We start from the raw sequence: 12,336 nt of genomic DNA on the forward strand, positions 1-12,336 counted from the left end.
GGTCAAGTGGTTAGAGGAGTTAAGTGACCAAATCAAAAACAAATGCCCGATAGAGAGACTTCTGGAAGCATTGCCCTCTCTACAGGGCGCCGCGAGGTTCCTGGCGGATGCCTCAATAGATTCTGTTAGGAGTGCCGCACGTGCATGTGCTTTATCCAATTCTGGACGTAGAGCATTGTGGCTGAAAAATTGGACAGCTGACTTCCAATCGAAGGTCAAACTCGGTGGGGTACCCTGTGAAGGGCAATACCTTTTTGGCAAGGCTCTGGACAAGATCCTTGAGAAGGCATCGGACAAGAAAAAGCGGTTTCCACCTCCTTCCTTTCCCAGTTGCCGATGGGAAACCTCTCGTTTGTCCTTTTGTGGATCTGGATATAGAGGAACCCGCGGCCGATCAGATGACAGGTCTAGTCGAGGCAGACCCTGGAGAGACCGAAAAGAAAAGAGATTTCTTTTCAACAAGCCTCCCCCCAAGTCTGATCCCAGACATCAATGACGCCAGCATTCCGGTGGGGGGAAGACTCCGGCGGTTTGTCCACCACTGGGCAACACTGACGGCTTCTCAGTGGGTAACCAACTTATTGTCAGAGGGTCTAAGACTCAAGTTCTCCAGCCTCCCACCAAATCGTGTAAAAATGACCCAAGTGGCCGGAAAAAATCAGGCCACACTAGAGAGAGAAATTCATCTCCTCATGCAAAAGGAGGTATTAGTAAAAGTACCTCATCAAGAGATAGGAAAAGGATTCTACAGCACCTTATTTCTAACGCCAAAACCAGACGGCTCACTGAGAGTGATATTCAACCTAAAGGCCCTAAACCATTATATTCAAATAGACAAATTCAAAATGGAGACCTTAACAACCGCAGTGAAAGTACTCGACCCAAACTGTTACATGGCAGTGATCGATCTTACAGATGCTTACTACCATGTGCCAATCGCTGTCCAACACCAACAATATCTGAGATTAGTGGTAAACCTTGCAAAAAACCCCGTCCATCTACAGTATCAATGTCTTCCCTTTGGGGTAGCCATAGCGCCCCGTATATTCACAAAAATTATTTCCGAAGTGGCATCTTTCATCAGGAAAGAAGACATAATGTTGGTACCTTATTTGGACGATTTTTTGGTAATAGCGAACAACAAAGAAAATTGCGAGAAAGCGGCCACAAGAGTACTGGAGGTACTGACTAGATTAGGATGGATGATAAACTTGAAAAAATCAAGACTTATCCCAACACAGACTCAAGAATTCCTCGGAATCTTATTAGATTCAGTCAAGCAGGAGTGTGTCCTCCCACAGAGGAAAATTCAATCTATTCAAAAGAAAATACAATTGTTCCAGCTACAACGGACTATCTCTCTAAGGAATGCAATGTCGCTCTTAGGAGTCCTAATGGCAACAATTCCAGCAACACGGTGGGCACAAAGCCACACACGAGCGTTACAATTGCAGATACTAGCCGAACAAGGGAGGAATCCATACAATCTAAATCGAAAGATTCTTCTATCTCCAAGGATTCAGAACTCACTAGAATGGTGGCTGAAAACAGAAAATTTAAGCAACGCAGTGCCGTGGTCAGTATGGGATCCAGTAGTCGTTACTACCGATGCGAGTCCATGGGGATGGGGAGCACACTTAGAAGATCAGGTCCTACAGGGTCAATGGGGGGGCCCAATGACAACAGCGTCCTCCAATCTAGAGGAATTGTCTGCGGTAAGGCTAGCACTTCTTCATATAGGAGAGAGGATTCGAGGAAGACATGTTGTGGTGTTGTCCGACAACAACACAACGATAGCCTATATAAATCGCCAAGGGGGCACAAGATCACCATCCCTTATGGCAGAAGCCAAAGAACTTTTTATATGGGCCGAAAACAACCTTCTTTCACTAACCGGAACATGCTTAAAAGGGTCAGAGAATCAGGTAGCCGACTTCTTAAGCCGTCACACGTTACATCAAGGGGAGTGGTCCCTGAACCAGCGAGTGTTTGGGAAAATATGTGCCAGCTGGGGCGTTCCAGAGATAGGCTTGTTCGCCACAAAAGAAAATCGGAAGGTGAAGAAGTTCTATTCTCTGAACCCAAGAGAACACCCGGAGGGGGTAGACGACGCGTTTCTATATCGGTGGAACTTCCATCTAGCATACACATTTCCCCCAATACCATTAATCCCTACAGTCCTCAGGAAAATTCGGGAAGACAAGGCACGAGTGATCCTCATAGCTCCCTTTTGGCCGAAAAGGGCATGGTTCACGTGGCTCAGACGCATGTCTATCTCGGACCCGTGGATCTTTCCGGATGCCCCGGATCTCCTACACCAGGGACCAGTTCAACATCCCCAAGTACACAGGCGACATCTCACCTCCTGGAACTTGAGAGGGGACTTCTGTTAGCAAAAGGATTCTCAAACCCTTTGGTGACCACATTGCTCGCCAGCAGGAAAAAGGTCACCTCAAAGAAATACCAAAAAATCTGGCAAAAGTTCCTAGATTTCTCAGGGCGACAACAATTGTCCGAAACGAGTCAGCAAGTCCCGGTAAAAGAAATTCTTGATTTTCTCCAAAAAGGGTTGGAAAGGGGTCTGTCTACTAGCACCTTAAAAGTGCAAGTCTCCGCCCTGGGTGCGCTGTTTGATCATAAACTTGCTGACCACCCTTTGGTCTATAGGTTCATCCGAGCCTCTTTTACATCCAGACCCTCAAAATTATTACCTAAGGTGGCTCCCTGGGATTTAAATTTAGTATTAAATGTTCTAACTGTTTCCCCCTTTGAGCCTCTTGATTCTATATCAAGAAAATCCTTGACCCTAAAAACGGTCCTCCTGGTTGCCCTAACTTCAGCCTGTCGTACCTGTGAGCTGCAAGCTATGTTGGTGAACCCCCCCCTTACACTACCTTCCATGATGACAAAGTGGTTATCAAAACCGTCCCTGCCTTCCTTCCGAAGGTCAACTCAAAATTTCATAGAGACCAGGAAATTATTCTGCTCGCATTCTGTCCCCAACCAAAATCCCAGGGAGAGCAAACCTTCCATTGTCTCGATGTCAGACGCTGCCTTCTTCAATACATAGAAGCCACAAAATCTTGGCGTCGGTCATCGGCCCTTTTTGTCACCTTCCAGGGGACAAACAGGGGAAAAAAGGCCTCAAAGGCAACTATTGCATGGTGGTTGCGTATGGCTATTTCACTTTCATATTCCTCTTCTGGTCAAGTTCCCCCACAGGGTGTTACGGCCCACTCCACGCGTGCTATTGCCACATCCTGGGCGGAAAGGGCAAGCGCCTCGGTGGAACAGATTTGTAGAGCGGCAGTATGGCCCTCACCCTCTACCTTCTTCCGACATTATAGGCTAGACTTAGGTCTATCAGACTTGTCTTTTGGGATAAAGGTGTTATCTGCTGTTGTACTACCCTAGGAATCTTCTATTTCTTCCTCTCACGTGCGGTGCTGTCATGGTGAAGGGAAAAAATGATTACTTAAGGGTAATTTGATTTTCCAGAACCATGACAGCACCGCATTAATTCCCGCCCTATCTTGGTGATGGTTGTGTGATTCACAAAAAAAACACAAAAAAAACTTATATATAAGTAAATATATATGTAAGGAGATATTTGTATAGATAGAAACTAACGAAAGGTTATACAATGTAAATATAATACATAACTGTGTACTAACAAAGCGGTCATCTTCCATACTCTGAAACAAACTGAGGAGAGAGGGGCCGCCCCATTCTTATATCTCTGCTACAGGTTTTCTGTTCCTGGGGGCGGATGCCATCTCAGGTGCGGTGCTGTCATGGTTCTGGAAAATCAAATTACCCGTAAGTAATTATCATTTTTCTGCTACATACAGGCGATCTGATCATTGCCTGTATGTAGCAGAGCCAATCGGACAACTGCAGCTTCTAGTCTCCTATGGAGACTAAAATAAATAAATAAATAAATAAAAATAAATATATATATTAAAAATATATAACATTTCAAATCACCCCCTTCTTTTGCCCAATTCAAAATAAAATAGTAAAAAAAATAAAATTAAACACACACATATTTGGTTCCATCGCATTCAGAATCGCCCGATCTATCAATATAAAAAAATTAACCCGCTTGTTCAACGGCGTATTGAGAAAAAAGTCAAAACGACAGAATTACGTTTTTTGGGTTGCCGCAGTATTGCATTAAAATGCAATAACTGGCAATCAAAAGATTGTATCTGCACCAAAATAGTATTAACCCCTTAGTGACAGAGCCAATTTGGTACTTAAAGGGCCACTGTCACCCCCCTGCAGCCGTTATAAACTAAAAGAGCCACCTTGCTGCATTCCAACAAGGTGGCTCTTTTAGTTTTGCGTTCAGGTATTATTAAAATAAAGCGTTTTGAAACTCTGCAGAAATACCTGTCTTTGTCCACGAAGGCGGGTCTGAAGCCTACTCTGTGAAGTGCCCAACAGCCGTCACTCACATCTTCTGGGGCGATGGTCGCCGCCCCCTGCGCGCTGTTTTCTTTTCAAATCCAACGCTGGCGCTGTGTAACTATTTGTGGGGCAGGCGCAGTAAGCTCTGGCTGTCTGACGTCACAGCCAGGCTTGCAGACTGCGCCTGTGCTGGCAGTGCGGCCACCCACCTCGGGACTCCCTGCCCCGCAATGTGTTATGCATTATGCACAGTGCGGGGCTAGGATTCCTGGGCATGTGCACTGTGTGTCTCAGACTCTCACCCACGTCCCCCGCCTTCCAGCCTCTGGCTGAGCTCATCCTGCCGCCTCCTCCTTCTGCTCATAGCAATCGCCGGGAAAGAAACAACCTACAAACTTGCCTGCTAGCTGGCTGGAAGGCGGGGGGCGGGGGACGTGGGTGAGAGTTGGATTTGAAAAGAAAACAGCGCGCAGGGGGCGGCGACCATCGCCCCAGAAGATGTGAGTGACGGCTGTTGGGCACTTCACAGAGGAGGCTTCAGACCCGCCTCCGTGGACAAAGACAGGTATTTCTGCAGTTTCAAAACGCTTTATTTTAATAATACCTGAACACAAAACTAAAAGAGCCACCTTGTTAGAATGCAGCATTACTGCTGCACAAGGTGGCTCTTTTAGTTTATAACGGCTGCAGGGGGGTGACAGTGGCCCTTTAATGACCGAGCCAATTTTTGCAATTCTGACCACTGTCACTTTATGAGGTTATAACTCTGGAACGCTTCAACGGATCCCGCTGATTCTGAGATTGTTTTTTCGTGACATATTGTACTTCATGTTAGTGGTAACATTTCTTCGATATTACTTGCGATTATGAAAAAAACGGAAATATGGCGCAAATTTTTTAAATTTTGCAATTTTCAAACTTTGTATTTTTATGCCCTTAAATCAGAGAGATATGTCACGAAAAATAGTTAATAAATAACATTTCCCACATGTCTACTTTACATCAGCACAATTTTGGAAACAAAATTTTTTTTCGTTAAGGAGTTATAAGGGTTAAAAGTTGACCAGCAATTTCTCATTTCTACAACACCATTTTTTTTTAGGGACCACATCACATTTGAAGTCATTTTGAGGGGTCTATATGATAGAAAATACCCAAGTGTGACACCATTCTAAAAACTACACCCCTCAAGGTTCTCAAAACCACATTCAAGAAGTTTATTAACCCTTTACGTGCTTCACAGGAACTGAAACAATGTGGAAGGAAAAAATGAACATTTAACTTTTTTTTGCAAACATCTTAATTCAGAACCATTTTTTTTATTTTCACAAGTGTAAAAACAGAAATGTAACCATAAATTTTGTTATGCAATTTCTCCTGAATACGCCAATATCCCATATGTGGGGGTAAACAACTTTTTGGGCGCACCGCAGAACTTAGAAGTGAAGGAGCGCCGTTTGACTTTTTCAATGCAGAATTGGCTGGAATTGAGATTGGACGCCATGTCGCGTTTGGAGAGCCCCTGATGTACCTAAACAGTAGAAATCCCCCACAAGTGACCCCATTTTGGAAACTAGACCCCTTAAGGAACTTATCTAGATGTGTGGTGAGAACTTTGAATGCCCAAGTGCTTCACAGAAGTTTAGAATGCAGAGTCGTGAAAATAAAAAATATTTTTTTTTTCCACAAAAAAGATATTGTAGCCCCCAAGTTTTTATTTTCACAAGGGTAACAGGAGAAATTGGACTACAATAGTTGTTGTCCAATTTATCCCGAGTACGCTGATGCGCCATATGTGGGGGTAAACCACTGTTTGGGCGCACGGCAGAGCTCGGAAGGGAAGGAGCGCCTTTTTGGAATGCAGACTTTGATAGAATGGTCTGTGGGCATTATGTTGCGATTGCAGAGCCCCCGATGTACCTAAACTGTAGTAACCCCCCACAAGTGACCCCATTTTGGAAACTAGACCCCCCCAAGGAACTTATATAGATGTGTGGTGAGAACTTTGAATGCCCAAGTGCTTCACAGAAATTTATAATGCAGAGTCATAAAAAAAATATATATTTTTCCACAAAAAAGATTTTGTAGCCCCCAAGTTTTTATTTTCACAAGGGTAACAAGAGAAATTGGACCCCAGAAGTTTTTGTCCAATTTATCCCAAGTACGCTGATGCCCCATATGTGGGGGTAACCCACTGTTTGGGCGCATGGCAGAGCTCAGAAGGGAGGGAGCACCATTTGACTTTTTGAGCGCAAAATTGGCTGTCGTGTTTGGAGACCCCCTGATGTACCTAAACAGTGGAAACCCCCCAATTCTAGCTCCAACCCTAACCCCAACACACCCCTAACCCTAATCCCAACCTGATCCATAATCCTAATCACTAATCCTAACCATAATCACAACCCTTACCCCAAAACAACCCTAATGTCAACCCTATCCATAACCCTAATCAAAACCCTAAATCCAACACACCCCTAATCCTAATCTCAACCCTAACCTCAAACCTAACCCTAATCCCAATACACCCCTAATCACAACCCTAATCCTAACCCTAATCACAACCCTAACCTTAACCCTAATCCCAAACCTAACCCTAATCCCAAGCGTAACCCTAATGCCAACCTTAACCCTAATACCAACCGTAATCCAAACCCTAACCCCAATCCCAACTCTAACCCTAACTTTAGCCCCAACCCTAGCCCTAACTTTAGCCCCAATCCTAACCCTAGCCCTAAGGCTACTTTCACACTTGCGTCGTTTGGCATCCGTCGCAATCCGTCGTTTTGGACAAGAAACGGATCCTGCAAATGTGCCCGCAGGATGCGTTTTTGCCCATAGGCTTGTATTGCCGACGGATCGTGACTGATGGCCACACGTCGTGTCCGTCGTGCACTGGATCAGTTGTGTTTTGGCGGACCGTCGGCACAAAAAAAGTTCAATGAAACGTTTTTTTGTACGTCGCATCCGCCATTTCTGACCGCACATGCGTGGCCGTAACTCCGCCCCCTCCTCCCCAGGACATAGATTGGGCAGCGGATGCGTTGAAAAACTACAGCTGCTTCCCACGTTGTGCACAATTTTCACAACGTGCGTCGGTATGTCGGGCCGACGCATTGCGACAGCCCCGTACCGACGTAAGTGTGAAAGAAGCCTAACCCTAAATTTAGCCCTAACCCTAAATTTAGCCCCAACCCTAGCCCTAACCCTAACCCTAGCCCTACCCCTAACCTTAGCCCTAACCCTAGCCCTAACCCTAGCCCTACCCCTAACCCTAGCCCTACCCCTAACCCTACCCCTAACCCTAATTTTAGCCCCAACTGCTGTTCTCCTGCCGGCCAGCAGATGGAGACAGATGGCGGGCGCACTGCGCATGCGCCCGCCATTTTCTTTTGCCGGCGGCCAGGAGGAGCAGCAGGAGGATCCAGGGACGCAGGTGAGTATTGTAGGGTCCCCGAATCCCCCTATTTCTCTGTCCTCTGATGTGCGATCACATCAGAGGACAGAGAATTACACTTTACTTTTTTTTTTGCGGTCGCCGGTAAACAGTTAATTACCGGCGATCGCAAAACAGGGGTCGGTAAAACCGACCCTGATCATGCTCTTTGGGGTCTCGGCCAAAGATTCTCGCGGGGCCGGCCGGTGCGCATTTTTAAGATGGCGGCGCCCACCGGGAGCCACGAGGAGCACCGGGGGAGATAGGTAAGTATTGGGGGGGCACCTGGGACCCCTTTTCTCTGTCCTCCGATGTGCGATCACATCGGAGGACAGAGAAATTAAAAAGATCGCTTTTTTTTTTTTTTTTTGCGATCGCCGGTAAACGGTTAATTACCGGCGATCGCAAATGCGGGGAGGGTAAAAAAAAACCCCGAATCATGTTCTCTGGGGTCTCGGCTACCCCCGGCAGCCGAGACCCCGGAGAAAATCCGACTCTGGGGGGGGCGCTATTTACTTTTTCCACAGCGCCGTTAATTAACGGCGCTGTGGTTTAAGTACCCTTAGCGGCCGCCGTTAAAAGGCGTATCGGCGGTCGCTAAGGGGTTAAAAACGTCAGCTCGGACACAGAAAGAAAGCCCTCACTCAACTTGAGATTACGAAGAATGGAGACACTTCAGGTATCGGAAAACGGCACAATTTGTTTTTGTTTTGTTTTTTTAACAAACGTCTGAATGTTTTTTTTCACCACTTACATAAAAAACAAAACGAAAACCTAGACATGGTGTCTGAGCTCATAATGACCTGGAGAATCATAATGGCAGGTCAGTTTTAGCATTTAATGAACATGGTTAAAAAAAAAACATGGGATTGCACTTGTTTTGCGACTTCTCTGCACTTGGAATTTTTGTTTCCAGTTTTCCAGTACACAATATGTTAAAACCAATGGTGTCTTTAAAAAGTAAACTCATCCCTCAAAAAACAAGCCCTCACATGGCCATTTTGACCAAAAAATAAAAAAAGTTATGGCTCTGCAAAAAAGGGGAGCAAAAAATGAAAATGCAAAAACAAAAATACCTCTGGTGGTTAAGAGGTTAAAATAAGCTCTGGATTTAGATTCTCAGGGAGATGGGTGTTCAGCCCATAAATCTTAACAGCTCATTTACATATTAAGAAAAACAAGTATTTCTCTTAAATCAGATTTCTGATCACAGGTGCAAAGATGTAATATTTTATTCAGTTTCCTATGACCTGCAAACTCATATAATGTCAGCAGATTCTCTTGAAAGAAGCACTCCCATGAAACTTGGGAGCAGCTGGGTCAGGAGTTGAACAGGGGGATGATAAATGCAGGGACAAGGGATTTTTTTTTCTCTTGGAAAGAAGAAATATAAGCCAGCTCACCCGTGATGCATAAACCAAACTTCAGGAGCACGGACCCGCTGTATCCAGGCGTATAAAGTCCAAAACAAGAAGAGAATGTCCAGCTTCACTGAATCCGTAAAAAAGATTTTTCTTTATTCACAAACTTTAAGCATAGAGGATACAGACTTCAGCACGAACCATATGGGTAAGAATCTCAACGCGTTTCTGGAGACTTTTTTTCTCTGCTCTATGTAGAAACAGGAATTAGCTGGGTAGATAGGATGAATGGGCAATTGTAAATACACAGTGTCATATAATAAGAAAGCACTGTCGCTCAACTAACCAGCAAGATTGTAATATTAATATTAAAACTATGCAAGAGGTTAAACAGCTGCAATTGTTGCTACCACCAGTTGTAGCCATTGCAGTAGGTTCTCAGCTATGATATATTGATGAGACCCTCAGCTGATGAAGCCTGCTCTGCTTCCGAGCCACGTTGATAATCATGCCGCACCATGCACAGCAATATGCAGGAATGTTGGACATGTAAAGCAGATGTTGGGAAGAGATAAAATCTTTACTACTTTTACAGGTGAACCTGCATCTTACAATGTAGTGGTATGTGATTAGGCCGTAGGCAAGTTTTTAGCTTTATTTTCCTCTATTCTTGAAATTGGTCTTATCCATTCACTTTGAACAGTTTAGTTTGTTCTCCATGGAATAAATTGTGGCTAAAAAGCACCTGCATAATTCAGAGTCTTTATAAATGGTTAAAAGAGCTCACACTAAATTACCCATAATTATCTCAAAGACGCTCTTGTGTTTGATGAAATATGCAGCCTTTTTATTCCCATTTTATTATATGCCTTAACTGCTTTGCCAGTATTTTATATTCTGCCTCAAATGAGGAGTAAGAAGATTGCAACTTTGTGCTTGCTTAACTATCCAGAATTGAATATACATATTCCCTTTACAAGATCAATAAAGCATGAACTCTACTGGACACAGAGAATATGCGCCCAAGGTTATGTGCAATTCCTACTTAGCAGTTTCTTTGTGTGTGTGTATGTATATATGTATGTATGTATATAGATATAGATTATAAATTTAGAATCTTTCCTGTTTAATCACCTGTAAGCTGTAGGAAGTCTTACTTGCTTTTGTCACTTAGCTATACGTAACCAATAAATATATTATGGAACAGCACACTATATAAACAGAATTATCCTTAATTTGCCCAAAAATATACAAGTTTAAAAAGCAGGCAGCACTCCAATATTTACCAAAAAATAAAGTCCACTTTATTTTTTGGTAAATATTGGAGTGCTGCCTGCATATATACGAACTATCTGAGAAGTGACAAAACTAAGCAAGACTCCCTACAGAGTACAGGTAATTAAACAGGAAATAACTTTTTTTTTAAGGTCAAGATAACAAAGGTACATGTGTTTACCCATAAATGGAGAAGTGAAGAGGTATCCTTTGTCCCAGGAATCACATCCTGAGTTGAAAGGAAACTACATCTGCAGTCAGTTGGTTCGGTGCCGATGAGAAGTTTATGAATATTGTGGTTTGTTTAAATCAAATATTGATTAGACAAATATATGACAAAAAGAGGATTTAGAGATCCTCCAAAAATTCAAAAAATACTAGCAAAAAGGCAGAGATGCTTACATGCCCAGGACTCCAAACAAGTGCACTATCAGGATGCAGTAGACCCATGTAGTTAAGATGGCGGCAACACATGTGCAGAAATACTGATGAGGCAACAACTAGCAACCTACCAATCCCAATGGAGGGGGTGGCTGCTTGGTATATTACTGCTCATAAGAGACTTGTATGTGGCGCTGTTCACACAATGAAGATGCACAGCATCCAGGTTAACAGCCTATTAGCGACGCCCTTCTATAAGAACAGGTTATAAGTGGTGTACCCCAAGGTTCAGTGCTCAACCTAGAATATGCAGTTTACTTCTAGGCCTCCGTTTAATAGAATATTCTCTTGAGCTAGGAAACATGCAAAGAGTCACAAAACTGAAAACAGGAGATGTCTAAGGCGGAACTTGAGTAACTTGTACAACCCCTTCAAAAGATAAGGGGGCACTCCTCCTGCCTGCAGAATGAAAGTTTCATCTCCATAGTACACAAGCCTTCTTTATTTCTTTATCATCTACTATATAATTGTCTAAGGGTCACTTCCATCTTTCTGTCTGTCTTTGTCTGTCTCAGAAATCCCAAGTTGCTGATTGGTCATGGCCGTATTGCCATGACCAATCAGCGACTGGCACAGTCCGGCGGCAAAATGGCCGCTCCTTACTCCCCGAAGTCAGTGCCCGCTCCATAATCCCCTCCAGTCAGCGCTCACAAAGGGTTAATGGCAGCGTTAACGGACCGCGTTATGCCGCGGTGTAATGCACTCTGTTAATGCTGCTATTAACCCTGTGTGACCAACTTTTTACTATTGATGCTGCTTATGCAGCATCAATAGTAAAAAGATCTAATGTTAAAAATAAAAAATCATTATATACTCACCCTCCGTTGACCCCCGGATCCAGCCGAGGCTTTTCCCGCTCCTCGCGACGCTCCAGTGACCGGTCCATGCATTGCGGTCTCGCTAGATGATGACGTAGCGGTCTCACAAGACCGCTACGTCATCATCTCGCGAGACCGCAATGCACTCTTGGGACCGGAGCATCGCGAGGAGCATCGGTAAACGCCTAGGCTCGATCCGGGGGGCCGACGGAGGGTGAGTATATAACTATTTTTTATTTTAATTCTTTTTTTTTTTTAACAGGGATATGGTGCCCACATTGTTATATACTGCGTGGGCTGCGTTATATACTACATCTCTATGCTATATACTATGTGGGCTGTGGTATATATTACGTGACTGGGCAATATACTATACTACATTGCTGTGATCTATACTATGTGGCCTGTGTGGGCTGTGGTATATATTACGTGACTGGGCAATATACTACATTGCTGTGATCTATACTATGTGGCCTGTGTTATATCCTGCATGGCCAGTGTTATATACAACGTCTCTGTGCTATATACTATGTGGCTGGGCAATATACTACGTGGCTGTGCAATAGATTACGTGGCTGGGCAATATACTACATCG

At 44.1% G+C, this 12,336-nt stretch overlaps 1 protein-coding gene across 6 annotated transcripts in view; it reads left to right on the forward strand.

Annotated features, from left to right (window-relative positions):
• The window catches only part of USP6NL (USP6 N-terminal like), a 249,289-nt gene that overhangs the window by 207,126 nt on the left and 29,827 nt on the right, over positions 1 to 12,336 (forward strand). The gene's annotated exons all lie outside the window — the stretch shown is intronic.

Source organism: Ranitomeya imitator, chromosome 4, assembly GCF_032444005.1.
Source record: "Ranitomeya imitator isolate aRanImi1 chromosome 4, aRanImi1.pri, whole genome shotgun sequence".
Classification (NCBI taxonomy): Eukaryota; Metazoa; Chordata; class Amphibia; order Anura; family Dendrobatidae; genus Ranitomeya; species Ranitomeya imitator.